The sequence below is a fragment of the Bactrocera neohumeralis genome, chromosome 3 (assembly GCF_024586455.1).
Source record: "Bactrocera neohumeralis isolate Rockhampton chromosome 3, APGP_CSIRO_Bneo_wtdbg2-racon-allhic-juicebox.fasta_v2, whole genome shotgun sequence".
In the NCBI taxonomy this organism is placed as follows: Eukaryota; Metazoa; Arthropoda; class Insecta; order Diptera; family Tephritidae; genus Bactrocera; species Bactrocera neohumeralis.
Window position 1 is genome coordinate 59,243,756 of NC_065920.1, and position 23,695 is coordinate 59,267,450.

Sequence of the window (23,695 nt, forward strand, 5' to 3'; positions counted from 1 at the left end):
CCAGTCAGTATATTCAAATATACTTGAAGTTTAAGTTTTTCTGCGAAATTCCGACTTCATACTGTCATATGATTTGGATCTGAAAACAGTACTTTTCAATTTTTCGAATTTATTTTTTTTTAAAATTAAAATATTTGCCTGCGAAATTCGAAATTCAGACCAGTATTTTTGAAAAGGAAAGTATTTACTTTTTTCGAAGTTCCGACTACATACTGCTATATGACTTTAAAGCACTACTTTCTCCATTTATCAAAGTCATGTTCGAAAATTTCGAAATTTGCCTTCGAAGTTCGAAATTTTCGAAATCCGGTTCAATGTATTTGAAACAAAAAATGTTAATTTTAAAAACGATTTCATATTGTCTTGCGAGTTTGATCTTAAAGCTGTACTATTCTCCATTTTTAAAAACAATTGGAAGCTTCCAAAATCGAAATATTTTCATTCGAAGTTCCAAATTCGTGTGAGTATGTTTAAAATATAAATTGTTTTTCGAAGATCTGTTTTCATCCTGCCATATGAGTTTAATCTTAAAACAGTGCTTGATACGCATTTATATATCATATTTCGATTTTAGAGGTTAACTTCGAATAATGGAGTGTGAATATAGGCCAAGCGTTTGTCAAAGTTGAAAGTTTTTATATACATACATATATATCTATATATAGTTAAATGCGTGGTCTCTTCATGATCTTTCAGCTTTCATATTATTGGGAGAACTTTTAAATTCGACAAATGCTTGGCCTATATTCACACCCCATTTCTATTAATTCACAATTGAGGCGTTCTATAAGTTCTAAGACGTCTCCAAACACAAATCTCGAAAAATTGTTATACCTTCCTGTCCCAGAAAGTTCATTTTTAGAGCTAAATCGCACTGAAAAATACCTTCGTTTGAATCATCTGAAGTTCCCACAGGGCGTTATTTTCGTAAATATTTGAAATATCACTCTTCTAAAGGTCTAATTGCAATTTTTTAACATTTTTTTCCGTCTATATCCTAAATAAGTAAAATATTTCAATTATTATATTCAGAGTGCCATTCTAGACTTAAAAATCCAATACACGACATCGGTCTGCGATCCAGACAAACTTCCATATACTAAGGTTCTTGAATGAATCGAACTTTTTTATGGGAGACGTAATCTAAATGTAGAAACACATTTCGAAATTTGCGTGAATAAGTGTCTCTCAAGTTTTGGTGTGTGAATTGCTCCTAGTTCTAAAATTGAAGCTGAGCTCAAGCCACGTAAATGTGGGTATGGTCATAAATCTGCATTTTTTTCTTAAATTTTCAATAAATGCAATCAAATATATACTTACATATCTACATAATTACGAATATTAATAGATGAGCTCAGATCATAGCGTAACGTTTAACGTGACGAAATATTTAACGCATCACCAAACAATGAGCATCATTAGTCAATTAACAGCGTTAGCAGCAGCAGCGACGACGGCACCAGTAGACCACAGATTGTCAAGAGCCGCCAGACGCCGCCACAGGCACTTGAAGCCGCAATGCGTCGAAAGACCTAACCAAATCGTGGCGACTAAATATATAATAGACGTATCTTTGAACTCAAGTGTGAGCGCAGCGCAAATTACCACGCTCACTAGCTGAGCTCGCCCAACGGTACATCCTCTCAATCCCGCCAGTTTAGGCACTCAAGCATATCAACTACACAGCTATGTAGATACTTGATGTAGGCTGATAGTGCCGAGTCCAACGCTCATATAGAGGAGGAAATGATATATTGTGCAAGCGGTAGTGAGCGCAGCGTTACTCAAGTGGACAAAGGCGAGCAAAAAACACACACAAATTGCTGTCGCTGAACTTTAAATGAAATACGTTTAAGAGGCGTTGAAATGTGAAGCCGAAAGGAAATTTTCCAGTGGCGAGCAGCACAAAAGAAAGCGGCCGCTCTGCTTGAAAAAATGTTAAGCGAAAGTATTTCCGATGAAAATTGCTGGCATCGCATTGCACAGCGGGCGATTTTGGGCGCGTCTGGCAAATGTTGACTCTTCATTACAATGGGTTTCTGCATACTTTAGTTTTTGTTTTCTGGTGTTTTTTGTTTTTGCAAATCAATCAAGTGCGTTCAAGTGACTTAAGCAGCAAATAATCAGGCAAGCATATTAGCGACTAACAAGGGGTTGCGTTGTTTTATACAGTTACACGTATATAGTATACGTATATGTATGTTTGTACATATGTATATAATTATATACAGGAAACGCAGTCAATCAGCTGTGAGAAGTGAAATGTGAATGAAAAAATTAAAAGGAGTTGTTGGAAGTACCGTAACTCGCCTTCGTAAGCTGCTAAAAGTATGCTACGAAGGCGGCCTATTTCGAAAACTCTTTGACATATTGAAAGGTGCTAGTTCTGGAATAACGAAAACTTCTAACTTACACACGATAAATAAAATTATTGATCTACGTTACTATCAGAGGTTTTCAAACCATATAATTCCCTAATTTATAGCACGACGGCGCCTAAAGGTATGCTTTTAATTTTCGAAAAAAATTTGGAATTTAATTGAAGTTGGAACGTTAAAATATTGAACAACAAATTTACTTAAAATGTTGTGTTTTCAAACGACATTACATTCATCAACTGAGCCGAAACCCACAACAAAAAAATGTTGGATGTACTGAAGGTCAACCGAGACTTATAAAAAATGTATGAAAAATTTTAAAATTGGCTCAAGTTATTATTTTGAAGGTGATAGTAACGATTTTTATCTAAATGCATGCAAATGTAAATTTTTTCCAGTCCGGGTCAAATTTGATCAGACGGATCCGGAAAATATGAAAATTGGCTCAGAATATTATTTTGAAGGTGATAATAAAGATTTTTATTAAAATACATGAAAATGTAATATATTTCCAATCCGGGTCAAATTTGATCAATGGTTTGAAAATTGGCGCGGAATATTATTTTGAAGATGATAATGAAAGTGTTTGAAAAAATACGCGAAAATGTAATTTATTCCAGTCCGGGTCAAAATTGATCAGATAGATACGGAAAATTGTCTCGGAATAATATTTTGAAGTTGATAATAAAGACTTTTGTGAAAATACTTGGAAATGTAATTTCTCTCCAGTCCGAGTCAAATTTGATCAGATGGCTATGGAAAATATGAAAATTGGCTCGGGATATTATTTTGAAGATGATAACGAAAATGTTTGAAAAATAAATGATGATGTGCTCAAATTTGATCAGAAAAATAAAAATGAAGATGTAATTTTAAGGTTATAATAAATTTTTTTTTTATAATAAATAAAAATGTAAGTTTCTTCCAGTACGGGTCAAATTTGATCAGATGGATATGGAAAATTTTGAAATTGGCGTGGGATATTATTTTGAAAGTAGTTATAATAAATATTTTTGTAAAAATACGTAAAAATGTAAGTTTCTTCCAGTCTGGGTCAAATTTGATCAGATGGATATGGAAAATTTTGAAATTGGCGTGGGATATTATTTTGAAAGTAGTTATAATAAATATTTTTATTAAAATACATAAAAATGTAAGTTTCTTCCAGTCCGGGTCAAATTTGATCAGATGGATATGGAAAATTTTAAAATTGGCGTGGGATATTATTTTGAAAGTAGTTATAATAAATATTTTTGTTAAAATACATAAAAATGTAAGTTTCTTCCAGTACGGGTCAAATTTGATCAGATAGTAGTTCACCAAGTCTATGAACTACTGAGTTCTAAGTTAGAATTTCAAGCTGTTTATTTTGCTTTCAGACCAAACCAAACTGCGATTTGAGGAGAGATTAATATTTCCAACAGACTATAAACTACATTTGTTAGTCCAAATTGAAGTCTTAAAATGTCTGATTAAAATATTATTCCTTTGTATTAGTTTGAAAAATAAAATTTTCTTGTTGTTATATACTAAAATTCCCGTTATCCATGCTCCGCGTCAAAGCTTATTTTACCTTTTGTCAAAAAAATCAAAAAATCTTATTCATTCTTTTTTCATTTTGTGTGGTCATTGTTACACTGACTGCATATGAATTAACTTTCAACATATTTGTTAATGCAACGCATTTGTGGCAGTGCCATTTTCGGTCAAAATATCATTACTGAGCCTAATTATTTCAAGCCCTATATGGTTTGTAGTATGTGCTTTGGCTTATTTTTCGGTATTTTTTTTCCAGACAATGGGCTTTATGAAATTCTTTGAACTGGAACAACCTAACGAATTGTGGGGGAAGCCACTAAGCACATGCGCACAATGACTAACAAATAACTGCATGCAAGAATAATATGTGCCCAGAAGACTACACAGGCACATACACATACATACATGCATACATACAAATATACTCGTATATCCACTCTGCGCCGGGGTTAATTGCTGGTTATGACTGCTTGAAAGTAGTTGAAAAATGAGATTTCCGCTCACAATAGCTTTTCAACAATAAGCGTTTAAATTGCGTTTGTGTGTGTGGTTTTCTGTTTTTTTTTCCACACAGAAAATATTAAAAACTTAAACAAAACTGTTAATGTTCATGATTACATAAGCATTTTATAACAATTCTGAAATTTAGGGGCGTCTATTTGTTTATTGGGTGTTATTACAATATTAGCCAATGTTATATGGTCACTCAGGCACAAAGCAATTCGCGCTTAATTTAGCATTGCACTTATGCAGTGTTTAGCTGAATATTATAAAAATAAAATTGTAACTTTGAAGTAGTCACGCGCCATAAACTTTGGAGTAACTTAAGTGCCTCTCATTAGCGCTGATCAGTTAAATGCTGAAATTGGCTGTGTAAGCTTAGCAGAAGTGTCGAATTTGTTTGAAAAAAAAACGTCGGTTTAAATATGGCTATATTACTCGAGGTTCTATAAGATAGAAATTTTGGATAGTATATGTTCCAAAAAGATCTTTTGTAGTGAATTACGGGTGATCCCAGGAGAGATACTTTTTACAATAGTCTTTTATTGACAGATCGTCAAGGATCCGGGTCAAGCTGCCATGTTAGTTTTGTTAAGTATCGTTTGACATTTTATCACGAAAAGACTTATGCCTGAACAACTTTCACAAATCGTTCAACTTTATTACGAAAATTTACGTTCTGTAAAGAATGTGTTTCGCGCACTTCGTTGAACTTATAGTCAACATAATCGGCCTACTGAGCGTACTATTCACAACATCACCCATATAGAGACCCAGCATTCATTATCGGATAATATTCGATCAAACTCGACGATGTCCAGCACTCCGTGAAGAAAATATAGCAGCCATGGATGAGAGTGTGCTCGAAGACCGTGGAGACCCGATTCAGCGTCGTTCGGTGCAACTTGTACTGAGGTATGGAACGACTTGGCGCATCGAGATCTTAAACAGAAAGTGTACAAAATACAGAAGCCGTTAAACATTTCATTAAGCGACATCGTCTCGCTCTATGGGCTCTTGAAAAGTTCCAGGAAGATCCGATGTTTTCGAGCCAAATTTTGTTCAGCGATGAGGCTTATTTCTGGCTCAATGCGTATGTAAACAAGCAAAATTGACGCATTTGGAACGGAAAGCATCCTGAAGAGATTCAAGAGCCGTCATTTCATTCAGAAAAAACAACAGTTTGGTGTGGTTTGAAGCCAGTGGAATTATTGGTTCATATTTCTTCAAAAATGTTGCCGGTGAGAACGTAACCGTCAATAGCGACCGTTATCGCGCCATGATAACCAGTTAGTTGATGCCTGAAATTGAAGTTCGTGAACTCGGCGACATTTGGTTTCAACAAGACGGCGCCACTTCCCACACATCGCATCAATAAATGGACTTATAGAGAGAACAGTTCGGTTAGCAGATAATTTCATGTTTTGGGCCGGTCGATTGGCCACCAAGATCATGTGATATCAGACCGTTAGACTTTTTTCTGTGGGGATTTGTAAAGTCTAAAATCTATGCGGGCAATTATGCTTTGATTCAAATCTGGAAGGAAAACATGGCCGTGTCATTCGCCAGTTACCAGTCGAGATGCTCAGTTCATTCACCATCTGAGACGTAGCCGCGGCCAACATTTGAAAGAGATAATCTTCAAAAAATAAATGCCAAAGATTGCCCTTTCGAATGATAATAAATATTCCCCTATTAAATTTGAAGTTTCTGTGTTTTTTCTCCAAAAAGTAGGGAAACTCGAAATAGGTGACCCTTTAGTAACAATTTTGCCTCTTTCTAATATGAGATTTTGACACAAAAAATTGTTAAATTAGTATAAATAAATACGAAAAAAATTGTCCCTTTGTTTAGTTAACACTATAACTTGATTTTTACTAAATAAATTGTCACGCTTATCAACAACAATACAAAATTAAAGGCGCTAAGTAAGTTGTCACGGCGTGACGAACAAAAGAAAATTTAAGCCAAACAAATATTTAACTCTTTACACAGATTTAAGGCGGCGATTAAGATATATTTCTTTAAAAAACTCAACACCATAACTCATAAGCTGTGCATATGACCAGAGCTTGCAACAGCTAAGCGCAAACAAATACTTGCAACACGAAGCAATTTGTCAATTAGACAAACTAGCGGTATTGTTTAGGCACGTAAAGACAAAGTCAATGAATTTCGAAAGAGTTAAATACCAAAATTAAGCCAAAATAAATGAAAAGCAATAAAGACAAAAGGTAAACACACATAAAATAGTAAACAAAGAAAGAATGATAAGAAAAATTACAAAGATTTTTTTTATACTTCTTATTGTTTTTATTTTTTTATGTTTGTTTGTGTGTGCGTAGGCTAATGTGGCGCCAACTAATTAAGCGCGCCATATATTAAGAGCACAAAAAGCGTATGATCGCAACAGCCTACACCTGCAATTAAAATTAATTTTCCCCCACGCCAGGCAACGGAGATTTTTCACAAAACAATAAAATTACACACAAAGAATCGGCTAACAAACTAACAAATGCATAAAAATTAGATGAAAGAAAAAAATTGGAAACATTAAAGAACATACAAGTACACGCATACACACAGTCACACTCATACACACACACATATGTACATACATGTATAAAGTACTCAAGAGCCGTGGCAGGGCCGCACCAGCGGCAATGCCAAGTTGAAGTAGATGAAAAATTTACAAGCACCCAAGCGAAATGACGATAATAAACAAGCAAATATAAAGGTAATAAACTTAAGCGCAACAACTACAACAAACAAAGTGTCAGCGGAAGGTGGAAAGGTAAAGACAACTGAACTGAGGTAAGAAAACAAAAAACGCAACAAAAATAAAATAAAAACAACAACTAAAAACGATAAAAATCGAGGTAAGATACACAAAAACAGCAACAACAACAACGTTAAACAATTTCACAATGCATATCAAATGATTTGAAGGGAAAATCTCCGCAATGCGAGATGCCGCGCTGCCGGCTGCAGATACCAATAGTGATACAGCATGATAAACAACAACAATAAAACAAAATGCACGACACTACCTGTAAAAACACACACATACATAGCAACAAGTTACATAAGCATGTGTGTGCACGACAGACGCATGCAGATTTATTTGTGCTGCGCGACGGTGGCAGCGACACACTGCAGCGGACAATTGCCGTGTTGATGATAGTGGCAACAGCAGCATTGCACCTGTGTGCGTGCGCCTGATCACATAACTGTACGTATGTGCATGTGTGTTGGTACGTGCGTAGCGCCAGTCAAGCAGGCGGCCACATGTGGCTCGCAAAGTGGCAGCAGCAGTCGTAGCGGCAGAGTGCGGCAAGCGCAGAAAAGAAGGAGAATGAAATCATTTGTGACAATCGGCAACAAAGTCGAGTGGTGGAGTGCTGGAGTGCGGGTAGGTAGGCGCACTTGTCAACTGCTGTGTTCCGGAGAACTTGCGGCTGAGATTTTTATCGCAACAGTGTTGACGAAAAGTGTGAGGACCAGAGAAATTTATAATTTTTTTTTGAGTTATATGAAATAATAACTGCTTGGAAATATGAAAAGCACTAGAATGACTTAATTATTCGAGTAATTCGCTGTGGGTTCAGAATGTCGTTAAATTTGTGTATATAGTATTTTTTATTTATTTCGTTTTAACTAATAATTTTGTTAAAAATACAGTTGTGTAATACTTTACTGACCAATTAAACCAAGTTGTGATTCGGATTTTTGTTTTGTAATTTTCTTTAATTTTTACATGCCAAGTATCATTAGATAAGGAACGTTTCTAGACTTTGATAAGAAGTACAATTATTTTTATTGATTTTTTGCTTCAAAATATAAAATATTTCCTTTATATATACTTTACTAAAAATATTTATTTTTAAACTTTTTTTCATTTTTTTTTAAATGGAAATATTTGCCTTATTAATTTTATTATTATTTTTTGCTTCTAAATGAAAAAAAAGATATTAAAAACATTTCTCTTATTAAATTTAGTTTCGTAATTTCAAAAATCATTTATGTACATACATACATATGTCCCACTACTCTTCGCTGCCAGTGTAACTTCATTTTCTTCACTTTTATGTACTCCTGTTGATTGTAAATGATGCTGCTTGTACATTTTGTGCGCTAATTAATTAGAAATGTTTATGATAAAATTTTTTCAAAAAAACATTCAAAACAAAACACATGAAAAAATAAAAAAACGGAACAAAAATTCTTGCAGGTGAAATTAAATTAAATTAAAATGTGATTTAAAAAAATTAATAATTTTTTTTTTTAATTTTTTCAAAAAAAATCAAAAACAAAATTTAAAAAACAAATAAAAATTAAAAAAAAAAAAACAAAATACAAATAAAATTAATAGAAAAAATTTTTTTTAAATAATAAATATTTTTTTTTTCAATTAATGAAGTGTTTTGAAATTCCCACATTTTCAATAACGTAATTAAATAATATTTTTCGGTGTATAATTAAATAATAAAATTTTTAAATATTTTTAAATTTTAATAAATATGATAAAATTTATTACTGTTTTTTTATTGTTATTTATTTTTCAATTTTTTTTTTGACTTTTAAATTCTTTTTCTAGAATTTCTTCTAGAATTTTTGTAAATATTCTTTTAAATTATATACATATGTAGCTTAAAGCTTTTTTTAATAACAAATTATTGATAATACATTTTTTTAATTTCTTTATTAAATTTTTTAATTTTCGAACTTTTCCTAGATTTTTTTTTTAATTAAATATCTATGTATTAAAAATTATCTTTTTGAAGCTTTCTTTTTAATAACAATTTACTGTTTATTTATTTTCATGAAAATAATAATTGTATACCACTTTTTTTTATTTCATCCATTTATTTTATAAAAAACGAGATTCGAATTTTTAAAACATTTTCCAGACTTATTTTTTGGAAAACAAGTACAAATTAAAAATTATTTTTTATAATGTTTACTTTTTGATATTAATAGCACATTTTTATGAAAATAATTTATTTTTTTTATTTAATTTAATAAATAAAATATTTTTTTTTAAAGATTTCGGGATTGGGTTTAAAATTAATTTTTTTCAATAAAATCTTCTTCTGGAAAATTGGAATTGATTTTTCAATTTTTTCGCAATGATTTTATTTACATTTTTTGTTGAATTTTATTTTTCAAAATTATTTTTTAAAAGAAATGCTTTCAATAGTAATTTACTCTAAATACATTACTGTTAAAATTATTTAATTAAAAAAGCCAAAGTAGGTTATAAATATTCCTGAAAATTTAAATATCTCTTTGTTTAATTGAATTTATTTAAGAGAAGAATTTATTATATGCTTGTTTGCTTTTTATTAATTTTTTATACTTTTTCATTTAAAAATGTTTACATAATAATAAAATATTAAAAAAAACTTAAATACTTTTTATTGTCAATCTTTCTTATACATTTCATTTATTAAATTTTTACCTTAATAAAAAAAATAATCTAAAAAAATATATTTTTTTAACAATAAAATAATATACATATGTATATTTTTTTTATAACCACACATTTTAGTTTTTCCAATAGTTTGGAAAATTTTTGCCTTAAAATATTTTTGTTTTTGAATTTAAGAATTTTGAGTTTTATGGCTTTATGCTTATTAAGATCTAAGTCTTTCACCTTATTAAAAAAATAATTAAAAACATTTATTTTTTTTTTAAATAAGCAAAAAAATAATTTTTTTAGTTCCAAAAATTTTAACTTTTCCAATACTTTTGAAAAGTTTTGCTCCAAAATATTTTTTTTTATTTTGTGTTAAGAATTTTGAGTTTTATCTCTTAAGATCTAAATCTTTCATTTCAAATACTATATTTATACTTTGAATATCCAAAGTATGTAAATATATTTGAAAAAATTCAAATTGCCTTTTTTAATAATATACTTTTGATAATTTGTATGTTTTGTTGTCGTTTTTTTTTAATTTTTCATACTTTTATACTCCACAAGTTTTTATTTAAGCAAAAGAATTACCGTTTTTTATTTTAAAATATTTTTTGTTAACGTTTTGGCTGAAAATATTTTTTTTCATAATTTCGAATTAATTATATATTTCAGAAACTTCTTCAAGCCTTGTGCAAGTCTTATCAGAAAGTATTAATATTTCAAATATTTTTTTTTAACATTTAAGACAGTGGTTTTTCACTTACAATCTTAAAATGTTTCCAAGTCGTAAAATTTTGGAAATACCGTTATTATAATGATGCTTTCAAAACTCAAAACTATTTCATAATGAAGCATCAAAATTTCCATTTGGAAAAAAACCGAAGAAAATCTATTGCAGCAACAAAAACCAAATTAAAAAAATGCGATTGAACCGGCAGCCGATAGTAGATACCTACATATGCACATACAAACAAACAAAACCAAAAGCAAGAACTGACAATTTATGAAAACATAAAAGCATACTTTTCAACTACACACATACATGACATAAATTATAAAAAAAACGCATAAAATGCAGGGAAACAGATATCAGTGAATTTGACCGGCAGCCGATAGTAGATCGAGCATTTCGGCCGGAATACATATGTCTTCCAAAGCTGGAATACAAACAAACACACAGCATCTGATCTGGTGGATGGTCCATTTCTGAGAGACGAACGAGCAGATCGCGAGCTGTGTGGCATGTAGCGCCATCTTGTTGATAACCAAGTTCAGTTCTTCCATTTTTGGCAACAAAAAGTTTGTTAGCATCGAACGAAAACACGTTGCGTCCAACAGCATAATGGCCATAGAATCGCGAGCTGTGTGGCATGTAGCGCCATCTTGTTGAAACAACATGATTAAACATTTAAATGAAATTATCTTCAAAAAGTAAATGTCATTTAACGTTTCAAATAAAGAACCATGAGACAAATTTTATGCGTTTTTTTTTAAAAAAAAAGTTATCAAGCTCTTAAAAAATCACCCGATACATACACATGTATCGCCTCAACATAACTGTTTCGAGCATCACTTACAACTGTTGTCAGCCAGCAAGCTGTTGAAGAAGCTGTGTACCACAAACACACACATGTATAGAGCCCGGCACGTTTGATGGGAATATGCCTTGTGCTTTTTGTTAACATTTTTCTTTTGCTTAAAAGTAAACAAACTGGAAATGTATCAAACAAAAAAATCACAGCGACAAAAAGCACATGCACGCGCTGATTGCGCGTCAACTTCATTAGCAAGCAAAGCGTGAAGGTTGGCGACGCCGGCAGCACGGCGTATATGACAATGCAGTAAATGCCAAAAAGAAAATAAACGAAGAAAACAGGCGAAAGATTTCTGCGGGCAAGCAGAAAGGCTCATAGTGTAATTTCGAGCTCATTTTAATATGCGCCCATTGGGGTGTGAGCTGAAAGCAAAAGTAGTCTAGTTGGAAATTGGAACACATTTCGTTTACAAAAAAATTGGGAAAAAAACTGCAATGTGAACTTTGGAAAAGTTGTTGCCAAGCAGCGGCACCAGCGCGCTGTCTAAGATATATTTGTATTTTTAAACTTTTTTCTTTTAATATATTTCACTTTTTTGGCGGAAAAGCCTTGAAAACAGTACATTTACAGCACAAAAGTACAACGCCACGGAAGAGTCTATGCTTGCATACAATGTCCTCGTATTTGACCGTTTTTTGCGGTTACTGGGCATTAGCGAACCTTGTTGCTGTTTATTAGCCATTTCAATGACATGCGTTTAGCCGCGGAACGAATTTTCCGCACAAGCGCATCTGCTTTTGTTTTATGTTAGACTTGAAGGTGGAGAGTTGGGGTATTTTAAGTAAAGCGGGAGATGAAGCTTTTCTATTAAGACAAAATTTTAATGCGAAGAAATTAATGATTTCGAAAAAAATATAAAATAAACTAAAATAAATTAAAGTAAAATAAATTGAAATTAAATTAAATTAAATTAATTAAATTAAATAAAACAAAATAAACTAAAATTAAAAAATTTATTAAATTTATTAAATTAATTAATTTAATAAAGTTAAATTAAATCAATTAAAAAAATAAAATAAATAATTAACTTAAATTAAATTAAGTAAAATTAATCTGAATATAATTATTGTTAGGTTTATTTAATTTTTTTTATCACATATGTACATACATACATACTTGATATGTGATAAAATAAAATTTAATTTTGCTTTGTTTTTAATTTAATTTAATTTAATTTATTTATATTAATTTTATTTAATTTTTTTTAATTAATTATATTTTATTTTATGTAGTAAAAAAGTAATAAACTTAACAATAAATTATTTCACTGAAATATATCGAACCTTGTTCTTGGAAAAATGTTTTAGCATGAAGTTATTTCTCAAGGATTTAATACGAAGCAAAACTCGTCAAACATTGGGTTTTGGTGGAAGTTTGTGCCGTATATGCTCACATTTAATACTGCTGATTTTGGCTTGAAAGACGAAAAACAATCTGGGCGACAAGAACAATTTGAAGGTGAGGATGCTGAAGCATTACTCGATGAATATTGTTTCCAAACAGCAGAAAAACTAGCAGAATCATTGGAAGACACTGAATCAGCAATTTCAAAACGTATAAAAGCAGCCAGATACAAAAAAGTAACAAAATTGGATAATTCGTAAGAATTGAAGCCAAGAGACGTTGAAAGACGATTTTGCGTATCAGAAAGCTGCTTGAATGCTTCAAAAAAAAGTAATTTTTGCATTGAATTGGGAATGGTGATAAACAATTAAACCATTAGGACAACACAAAATGAAAAAAGTCATAACATATAAGCATTATATCCCCCAACCAGCCAAATCAATGATGAAGACGAATATTTACGTTATCAAGATGTATGTAGATGTGCTCTCAAGCAGAAGACCGTGCTGTATTTTGAGCTTCTAAACTCAGGTGATAGCACTTATAGTTAATGCAACCGACAACATCTCAACAAATTGCGGCGAACAAGCGCCGAAAAGTCCTAGCAATTGACGACAAGATACGAGCAAATAATTTTCCTCCATGACGACGCTCGACCTCACGTTGCAAGACCGATTAAAAATAATTTTGAAAATAGCGGCTGGGAAGTTTTTCCGTAGCCATCTTATAGTTCAGAACTTGTCTCTTCTGACTATCATTTCTTCCTAACGATGCAGAACATCGTCAGCACAGGGTATCAAAAATTAGCTTGATTCTGCTTGATTAAATCCTGTAATGGATTTCAAGAAAAAGAAAACTTAATGCAGTCTCGTTGCAACGCTGACGGATTGAAGTGGTTTTTGCAAATAAGTAATAAAAATTTGAAATAAGGATAGCTGAACTTTACAGTGTATAAGTGCTTTGTAAGTTTTTGAATAGACGGATTTACTAAACATTACAGGCGCTAAGACAAAGTAAATAATTATACGATTTGTTGGGGTTTTAGCTTTGCGACATTATTCTAAAATGATAGAAGATCGTAAAACTGTATATAATATAATATAACTTCATCAAAAACTTCAAAATTGAGTGTTTTTTATTACTCACGAACTAGTACCAATATAGACGAGATGAAAACGCTCGCCACGTTTAAAACACATATACACAACAAAAGTTAAGCGAAAATATTCGTAAACTTTCTGAAAAGAACTGCTGTTAAAGAAAATAAATCCAAGCAGACCAAATTACCGTTAAAAGAAATTCAAAAACCATTAGACAGCATGAAGAGCAAATCAAATCATCAATAAATTTCACGCTAACTGACTGCAATCAAGACGAAAAATACGGAATTTCAACTGTTTTATAGGAAAAATCTGTTTTCATAACAACAACAAGAAATAAGCAAACAAACAGTAAATAAAAAACAACAAGAATATGTATACCAACAAAGCAGCGAACGTCAAATGCCACACATAGTAAATGCCAAGCATACCAGAAGTGATTGGAGCTGCAGAGAGCAAGTGAAAAAAATTGTGTATGTATTTAAAAAATAAAAAAAAAATATATGAAAAAATTTTTACTATGGCTACACCAAAGCTATAATACCATTCACAGTTGGATTTCTTATAGCTGAAAAGGGTATAAAAACTTATTTTTCTTGCTTTTGATGGGTCAGTTTGTATGGTAGCTATTTGTTATAATGATCAGATTCAAACAATTTTTTCGGAGCATGTACCGTTGACTTGGTTAATAACTCATGCGAAATCTTGTGAAGATATCTCGTCAAATAAAAAAGTTTTTCATACAAGAACTTTATTTTGATAGTTCAGTTTGTATGGCAGTTATATCTCATAATGTTTCGATATGAGTGATTTCGACAAGTGAGTGTTTTCATGGCGAGAAATGAACATATGCAAAATTTCAGAGCGATAACTTAAAAACTGAGAGACTAGTTCACATTTACATAATCGGACTGCCAACCGGACTTGGTGAAATCGACTCAAATCGTCACCCTGATCATTTATTTATATAGTCTGCAGGGTCTCTGACGTTTCCTTCGATATATTACGATTTTCTTAACAAACTTAATATATGTACACTGTTCAGGGTATGTATAATAAAAAAATAGCAGCAGAGTTTAGGGAAAAAGCAATAAAAGCCCAAAAGAGGGACTCTTACAATTTGCGGCGTATGCAGCAAGTGTCGGCAAACTTGTGGCAGCCACATGGCCGCTATAGTACCATGCTTTGCTTGCCACACGCGCTTTACTGTCACTTGTCGTCACTGCGACCGAATAATCGACATTAGAAGATCAAAGCGTTGAGTGCCATATGCCAACGCCAGGCAACGTCAAGCGCACGGCGAAGACGGAAATGTGAGGAATTTTAATTGTCAAACATAATTTTTCACATAATTACCTGCTCATAATTTTTTCACCAATAAACTTGAAATGTTAACGCGCTTTGCTTTGCTGCGCCGTGGCAGCAAGTAAGGGAAAGAATGTGAGCGGAGAAGAAAAAATTAATAAATAAATTTCACGCGGCAGCGCGCGGTACATAGACAATTTTCGGTTACACAGCAGCCGCGACAAGATTGGGTGCATTCGATAAAGCAAGTAGAGGCAAGCGCTGCGTAAAGCGGCAACAAAACACAAATAAAGTGAAGGCAAATGAAGCGCAAAACAAAGTGAAATTAAATGAAATCAAATGTGCGCCCATTTCGTCTCAGATATATGTATTTATGCGGCAAGGTGAATGGTAGACACAGTGGACACATAAAGAAATTAATGCGCTTGCTGCAGCGTCGGCCACGGTGTGCTGGGTGCAGGGAGCGCCACGGCGGCATTTATGATGCCTTTGTAATTTCGCTTAATTTGTGCGCTGCGGCCGATCAGATAAAACTGGCATACGCAGGCATAATTTAGTACGGTGTTTTGTTGGTGTTGCTTTTTTCTGCTATCTATCATTCTTTCATCATTAAGCAGGTCAGTGCGCTGCGTCAGTGCGTAGGCTCGGACGTTTAGTCAACAAATCTTAAATGTACATCTGCCGTAGATTTTCCGCTTAGACAGTCAGCAGTGTCATGTACATGCATAATTTTTATTTTAAATGCTTTTTTAGATAATTTGCTGAAGATAGTGTTGGTGAAGTGTTTGTGCAAGAGAGAGTTTTTTGCAGGATTAAATAAGAACTGCATTGAGTGGAAGAAATAGGTTTTTTGTGCGAATCTAATTGTGCAGAAATGTTGCAGTTGTATGAGAATATCTTTCTTTGATATAAAAAGGCAACAAAAATAGTAATTGAAGCACATTTTGTACGCCTGTTGAATGTATTTTAAGTTGTTGGTGCTCTTTTGATGCAGGTATTCGAGCAGCTTAGAAATTTGAAAAAAAAAATTGTTCAGGTTTTGAAAAATTTCACTTTTAAAGGACTTTAGAAAATATAGATAATTTTCAAATTTAAAATTGTTTTACTGTCAATGCAACTCGGCCGATTTTCTCTTAATATTTTTCAGAAAAAATATTTTTTTTTATGCATTTGTTATCATATCTCAAGTTCAAATCAATCAGTTTACTTGTAATTTGACAAGATATTCTCTACGCACCACTTTAGGACACAGTAGACTTTAGGTCGCGGTGCAATCCTCATTTATTTATCTTACGCACCACTCTTTTTTATAATGATATTAGAAGATAAAGCCAACAAAGAATAAATGTTTTTTACTAAAATTGCCATTTTTAACAATTTTTAAAATATTAGAGAAAATAATCCCGAAAAAAAAAGTAGTGCGTCATCAACAAGGAATAAATGTTTTTCATTTTTAAAATAGTAGCCATCTTAATAAAAACAACTTCCGGTTGTTGTTTGTACGATAGTGATATTTGTATTCTTCACTCTCTAGAACTTGGCTTTTTTTCCTTTTAATTCAGCACGTAAGTACATGTTTATTAATTTTGTTTTTATTTACTCTTGAAAGATATATAAATAAAAAAAAATCATAATATTTTTTATCAATTGCGAAAAAGTGAACGAAATTTGGGCGTCTAGAGTATTATTTTTAATATGAAGTAGCTATAAACAGAAGCTGAATTAAAAAAATAAAAAAACAGATTGATCAAAGAAAAAAATAATGATACTTTGAGAGTATTGGCTAATTTAAAAGATCGCTGGGTTTGAGGCGTTTGAGTCGCTTGGTAGTCAATCTCTAGAAGTTAAGATGGCTACTTCTTCGTTAAAATGCTGTAGCAATCTTGCACTATATGGGAGTTTACGCCTAGATCATGACAATTTGTTTAAAATACATTTTTTTACAAATTATACTGTATCAATATTGTTGCTAGAAACTTTACTAAATTAATTTCGCAAAAATTTCAATGAAAACTACTATTTTTCACTAGATTTGTGTTTACCATCAGATATTCCCATTTCATTTCAAACTTTAAAATTAATTATAATTTAAGTAACAAGAAATGTTTCTATTTTTATGTATTCTAAGATTATGTGATGCCAAAGTTTGTAACTTTGTTTTGAAATATTAATTTGATTGTTGGATTGGATTTTAATTGCTATTTCTAGCTTTAAGAACTAAATGGTTTCTCAATAGTATTTCTCAGAACGCTGTTTTCGGAGACGGTGAGGAAGTTTTTCCGAAACAGCAGAACCTAGCGATTCGAAATCTATCAAATAATATTAAAATGAATAAAATTTTTGATAATAATTTAAAATTTTTGATAATAATTTCGAATTTTTAGCCCACTTTGTAATGTAGTTTTTGTAGGAAAAACCTAAGGTCCGCCTGGATTGAGGGTATCCCAAAATTTTCGAATTCGAATTCCCGAATATTTAAGTACTTAAATTCTTAAAATGTGTCTTTTTTATTTTTTTATTAACTACCATAAAATGTAACTAAAAAAAAAAAATAAACAAACCACGCGTCTTTCTGGCTTTTATGTGAATATAACCTTTCGAGATACACTTAAAATCTTGTTAGACCATTTCGTTTCTAGTCTAGATCACTTTTCGCTCTTTAAGATATTTTAATTTCTTATGTGTAATTATCATTTTACTTCCTTTGTGTAGTCAATCATTTTCGAGATTGAGTTGATTCCCAACAAAATATATCTTTCTTATTCACATTAAAAAAAATATCTGAAGTTAGTTTTTTTATTTTTTTGTTTTAAGAATTTTCGATTCATTATGTATGTACATGTCTGAATTATTTTGAAGATGTTTCAGGTACCTTTCAATTATTATATTTGTATTATTTTTTGTAATTTAATAGTAAACTTGGAAAAATAAAATTATTCAATTTCTTGCCAGAATTTTCCTTTTTCTATGTTAGAATAAGAATCTCAATAATGGATATTTTATAAGGCATTCTAGACATTACGTTCAGAAAGCAAAAATATTTGAATATACGAATATTGAATCGGATTTTTATTTGGATTTTTATTTGGAATCTCACAAAATTTCATTATCGACATTTTATTCGAAAAATTTTTAAGCCAATTGTATTGAACAGTCCTTTTTCTATTTAAATTCAGTCTATGACTTTAAAAGTAACCAATGAAGGTAGAGAAGAGAAAACAACTTTGTAAAGAACTCAATCTCAATATTTTATATTTAATTTATTTTAATATTAAATTTAAAATTTTTCACTCTCATTAAAAACAAGCAAAAAGATTGAGTTCTTTACAAAGGGAATAATTGAAGAAAATAACTTTGTGAACGACTCATTAAATGTTCTGAAATGAGAGCGAAAAAAATTTTTTTTTTCTTATAAAAAACTTACTACAATTTCATATAAAAGTTTTTTATGGGTTTTGTTTCTTTTTTTAGTTTCACTCAAATTTTATTACTCAATACTAATCTTTCATTTTTTTCTAAATTAAAAAATGTTTCTATGTAACAAATGATATTTTTTGGAACATTTTGTATTATTTCTTATAATTCAGTTTGAATTAGATCACAGAACAAGGTTAACCAAAACATTTATCACTGTTTAATTAACACATAAAATATATTTTCGATCATTGGTTCCGAATATCTTGTAAAATACCCATATTTACATATTGAGCTTTATGTCACGAAAATTCACTAATTGCCTGAATTTATTGGGTAGTTTGTAATGCCTCATAAAAATTCAAAAATGTACAATTTATTAGGTATATTGGCAAATTAGCGAAGAAATAATGAAGATGTTCTAAATGTGGCAAGGTCAGAAAAATATTGAAAAAAATATAATAAATTGGTTTCGCGTATTTAATTAGCGTAAAATCAGACCCGTGTTTGCAATATTTTAAAATATAAATTTGAAATTTATTAGCCAATAAATACACAATTACACACAAGCGAGCCAAACGCAATTTCATTAACTTCTGTAAAACGTTACACATATGTATATCTGTATGTCCACCAAATAATTATTTATGCACCAATAAAAAGCAAACCAGCGCACTTTCATAATTTTTAAGACCAATGCTAACACTTTTCATAAACGTGGGCTGCCATCCAGCAACCTTTTTTTAATTAATTAATACTATTTAGCTGAATTTGAAGTGTGCTAGTGGGTGAGCGCTTCAAACAGCATACACCATAGGTAAACAAAAACGAAACTCACCTGTATCGCTTTGTTGTTGTTCTTTTTGTGGCAAAACCGAATTATTTGCACCAACACCAAACGTTATTAAATCTGTTAAATCCACACGCTTGCACTTTGCAACAGTTGAAGTGTAAAAATCTATTAAAAATGCATGCGGTGCAAAAGTTTTACACAAACAACAGAAATAACACACACTTATTTATTTATTTTTTTGTAAAAATATAACACGCTCGCTTGTTTAACTTTTCGTAGGCAGCTGGTAAATTAAAAATGAAGCAATTTCACAGTTGCACGGTGTGGTGGTTACAACGCTTGCGGTGGCTTGTGGTGTGCGGCTTTAAGTTGGCTTTAATTGCTTAAACACGTAAATCTACAACAAGCTCAAACAAATTGCTATGTACACACACTTTTATGAGCTGCTGTAAAGTGCGGAGTTTGTTTTGGAAATATATTTTTTTCTTTTATAAGCGTTTCGTTGAATTAGTTGGGTTGTAATTGGTGTTGTAAGCTTTCTGTGTGCGAATTAAAGCCGCAAAAAATTTTACTTTAGTTGGAAAATAAATGCAATAATTTTTCTCACAGCTGTTGTGTTATATAAAGCGCAGTAAATTTTTTTGAATATTTTTTTTTATTTATTAATATTTTTTTATTTGTTTTGCTGCGCAGATTGCTTGCTATTAGGTGAGTTATTACAACTATTGTTATTTATTAATATTATTTTTATGTTTTGTAATTTTTTTTTTGTTACATTTGTTCGAAAAATCTATATTTTTCCTTTGGTTTTAACTTCTATGCTTTTATTAATATTTTTTGTATGATATGTTGTTGTAAATATATTACAGACTCAGTTAATATTTTCTTAATTTTTATTTCGGTAATATTTTTCAGCTTTATTGCTAATATTTTTGAAATTTTTTTCTTACTGTTTCGACTTCACTGCTGATTTTTCTTCAATTTTGTTTCCTCCTTCTGTTTCGATAATATTTTTCTCTAACACTCACAACATCTTTCAAATATTTGCGCTTACAGAAATTATTTTCGTGGGTAACTAAGTCGTGTTTTAGACAAATTTACTTCAAAACTCAAATTCATCACAGAAAGTACTTGTAATTAATATGTAATGATTACAATATATAATGATTACAGCATGTAATGATTACCAAATATAATGATTACAATAAATCAAAATATTTTTTTTTTTTTTGAGTTTCACGCACGGATTTGCATTATCTGTTGATATTGGTTAAAATAATTTACCGTTATTTTGTCTAACTGTAAATTGTTTTTCGTAGTAGCTTTAATGCATTATAGTTTTAATTACACACTTCAAATTTTATAACAATAAAATTATTTTTTTATGCACAGCAATAATTATTTTTTCACAAAAAATTTTTTCGTATATTCACTTCGTGACTACCGCAAAGCCTTTTGACTTTCAAAACGCCAGTTGTTTTTCAAAAAACGCTATTATCCAACGCATTTGTTGCTTCCTAACGTTGCGCCCACTAGCAACGTCGTCGTTGTCTCAACGTATTTCAGCTTTCTTAGCATTTTTCGTTAAAGTCCACAATACAACAATGATTTCAAACACTAACTTCGTGTACGCGACAAATTTTCACTTATGCCAAAAGCACATTTTTCAAGTTGCCACAAACACTTTTACTGCGTTGTGTATTTATTTTTCGCAACAATTTTCATTTATCATTTATTTGGACTCACACACAAAAATGTACGCGCGCTGTTTGCGGAAATCCTACGTCGAAATATGCAAAGTTCGGTTTGCGCGACGCGTCGTCAACGCGAAACAACATCGATATGTGGCGGAAGTACACATACGCACACACACCTACAATATATAGTAAGTTAATAAACGCGCCCGAGCAAACAAAAAAAAAAAATAAAAACACAATTATATATGTATGTGTATGGAAAACACCACAAGAACTTCAGATTTTCCTCGACGACGACGAGTTGTCGTTCTGTGTACACGAATAAAAATGATAATCCAAAAAAGTACCGTTGTTTTGACGGCAACGTACCACACAAACAAACGTACGTTCGGCTTATACGCGGTTAGTAAACGTTTATGCGCGCTTAATATGAATTTGTTCTGACTCCGTAGAGTGTTCGGCTGCGACTGTGCGACCATTCGTTGCACAGTTCCGCTACAGTTGCACGATGGCTCACTGCCTGGCCGGCCCTTCAATGTACTCGTGTACACATGTGCTGAGCGTAAATTATTGCATGGTGGTGGCTGGGTGACATGTTCGTCGTTGCTGTTAAAGGGATTGCTGCTGCTGTTAGTGGTGGTGCTGGTGAATGGTTGTGGTGGTGTTAGCGCTGACTGTTGCCCGTCGTTCAAGGCGATGATGCGCAGCACAATGCACCATAGCGCTCCCGGGCGCGTTGAGAGCAACACTTGTATCCCTGCTCGTTTGTAGAGTAAACGCCATGCATTCGGTTAGGCATTTTGTAATGCGAAGTTGTGTGGATTATTTTCGCTGCAATTGGAGCGGAAGAGCGAGAGCTCTTTACAAATACTTGCGTACATAAATAAGTATTCTTATTGGAAATGTTGTGTTGTGCTGTAGCAATTTTCCGTAAATTTTTGCTCTCCATTACAGCGCGTGAGTAATAGCAACAGCAGCTGTGACATACATTCTTACATATGTATGTGTGTAGCCGCACAGGTACGATGCTGTTGCATGCGTGCTCGGCTGCATTTTTTTGAGCAACCAAAACAGAGAGCTCAACGAAAAATATTTTTTTTAACGAAGATTCTGGTATTACAGCAGATTTTCGTTATTTTCAGTGTCTATTTATCTTGCTAGTTTACAGCGGTACTTGAAGAGTTTGTTGACTTTTTGGTTTAGGAATTACTGTAGAAAAGTTTCAGAGAGAATGTTAATAAATTTGATTAACATAGACAGTAATATTCCTTAGCATGAATTTTGTTTACAGCATTTTCTCAGTTTACTCTGTTGTAAACTATGGAGTATTTACAGTAACTGTTAAACAAGACTGTTAATATTAAATTACATTATTTGCTTTAACAGCAAATGTTAACGATGTACAGGAACTATCGTCCATTTGCAGCAATGTCTGCTACATTGAGTTTAGTAGACACACTAAACATACTTTGGATAAATTTCTTAAGGGTTGGACAAACTAGAGGCCTCACTTTGAAAAATGATCTTTAGGGTTAAGGAGGAGGAATCGGACTCAGGTCACTTTAAAATATATGTATGTATCTGTCAAGCTACAGCTATAATTTAAATTGGATATGTGCAATAGTCTCCGAGTAGCATTATCAACCAAATTGGAAATTTTGGTTTCGATTAATTAAACCGCTAAATGATACGTGCTGAAGCTGACTGGCTCAAACTTTTCATAACTAACATACAGCACAATGATCAAGAAATTGCTTAACTATTGTGCCAATAGAGTGTTTTAGAACCCGTAAGTGTACTTTAGGCCAGTCCGAGACTGTCTGTGTTATAATATTATATAAGATACACTTAAATCAATACTAAAATCCTACATTACCTAAATATAGACTTCAAATTCTTTGAATTATTTTTCCTTACTGTAAGTTATAAGTAAAGCACTCTAAAAACTCAGAAAAGCAAAGAGAATGACCATTTTCGTAGACATTAAAAGGGAAAGATCAGATCTTCCCTAGCAGTAGACTTTTCAACAATGGTCGCAGTAGAGGATCTAGTGGCAACTGAGCGCTGTGCAAAGCACGGCTGAACTTTTATAAGTCAGTTTCAGTCTGACATGAATCCTCAAGATTTAGATGCCTTCTGGCAAAATATCCTACTCACTAAAGCAAATTCTGCTGACGGCTGTCATGAATCCTTAAGGTTTAGAGGCGTTCTGGCAAACAATCCCACTTCCTTAACGTATATAATGAACGAAGCTGGGGACTGAACTTCGAGCAGTAAGATGTCACTAAAGCTAGTACTGGATACCCACTATCCACAGCACCAGCACGACGAGGAAATATAACTTGGCGGTCTTCAGATTGACTTTCATCTATGCAAACTGTGTTATACTATATCTTGTCTTAGAGGCAGGTAATGATAGCATTTATACAGAGCGCCGGAAAGAGCTCTAAGTTCCTTAGAAAGATATTTGCAAACCCTCATATCTTAACATCAATCTTGCCTGCTTCTTTACTGACAGCTATGACAGCGATAAAAACAGTTAACATTTGTATACACTGTTAAGTGTTTATTAACGGGCATGTACACAACTAAGCCAGAGTATGCTAAAGA

General features: G+C 31.9%; 1 protein-coding gene across 1 annotated transcript in view; it reads right to left on the bottom strand.

Annotated features, from left to right (window-relative positions):
* The window catches only part of LOC126751956 (uncharacterized), a 157,274-nt gene extending 135,735 nt beyond the window's left edge, over positions 1–21,539 (bottom strand). Inside the window, exon 1 of the mRNA XM_050462435.1 lies at positions 19,434–21,539. The gene's annotated coding sequence lies outside the window, so the exon portion shown is untranslated. The remainder of the gene's footprint in view (positions 1–19,433) is intronic.
* Between the last annotated feature and the right edge of the window lie 2,156 nt (positions 21,540–23,695).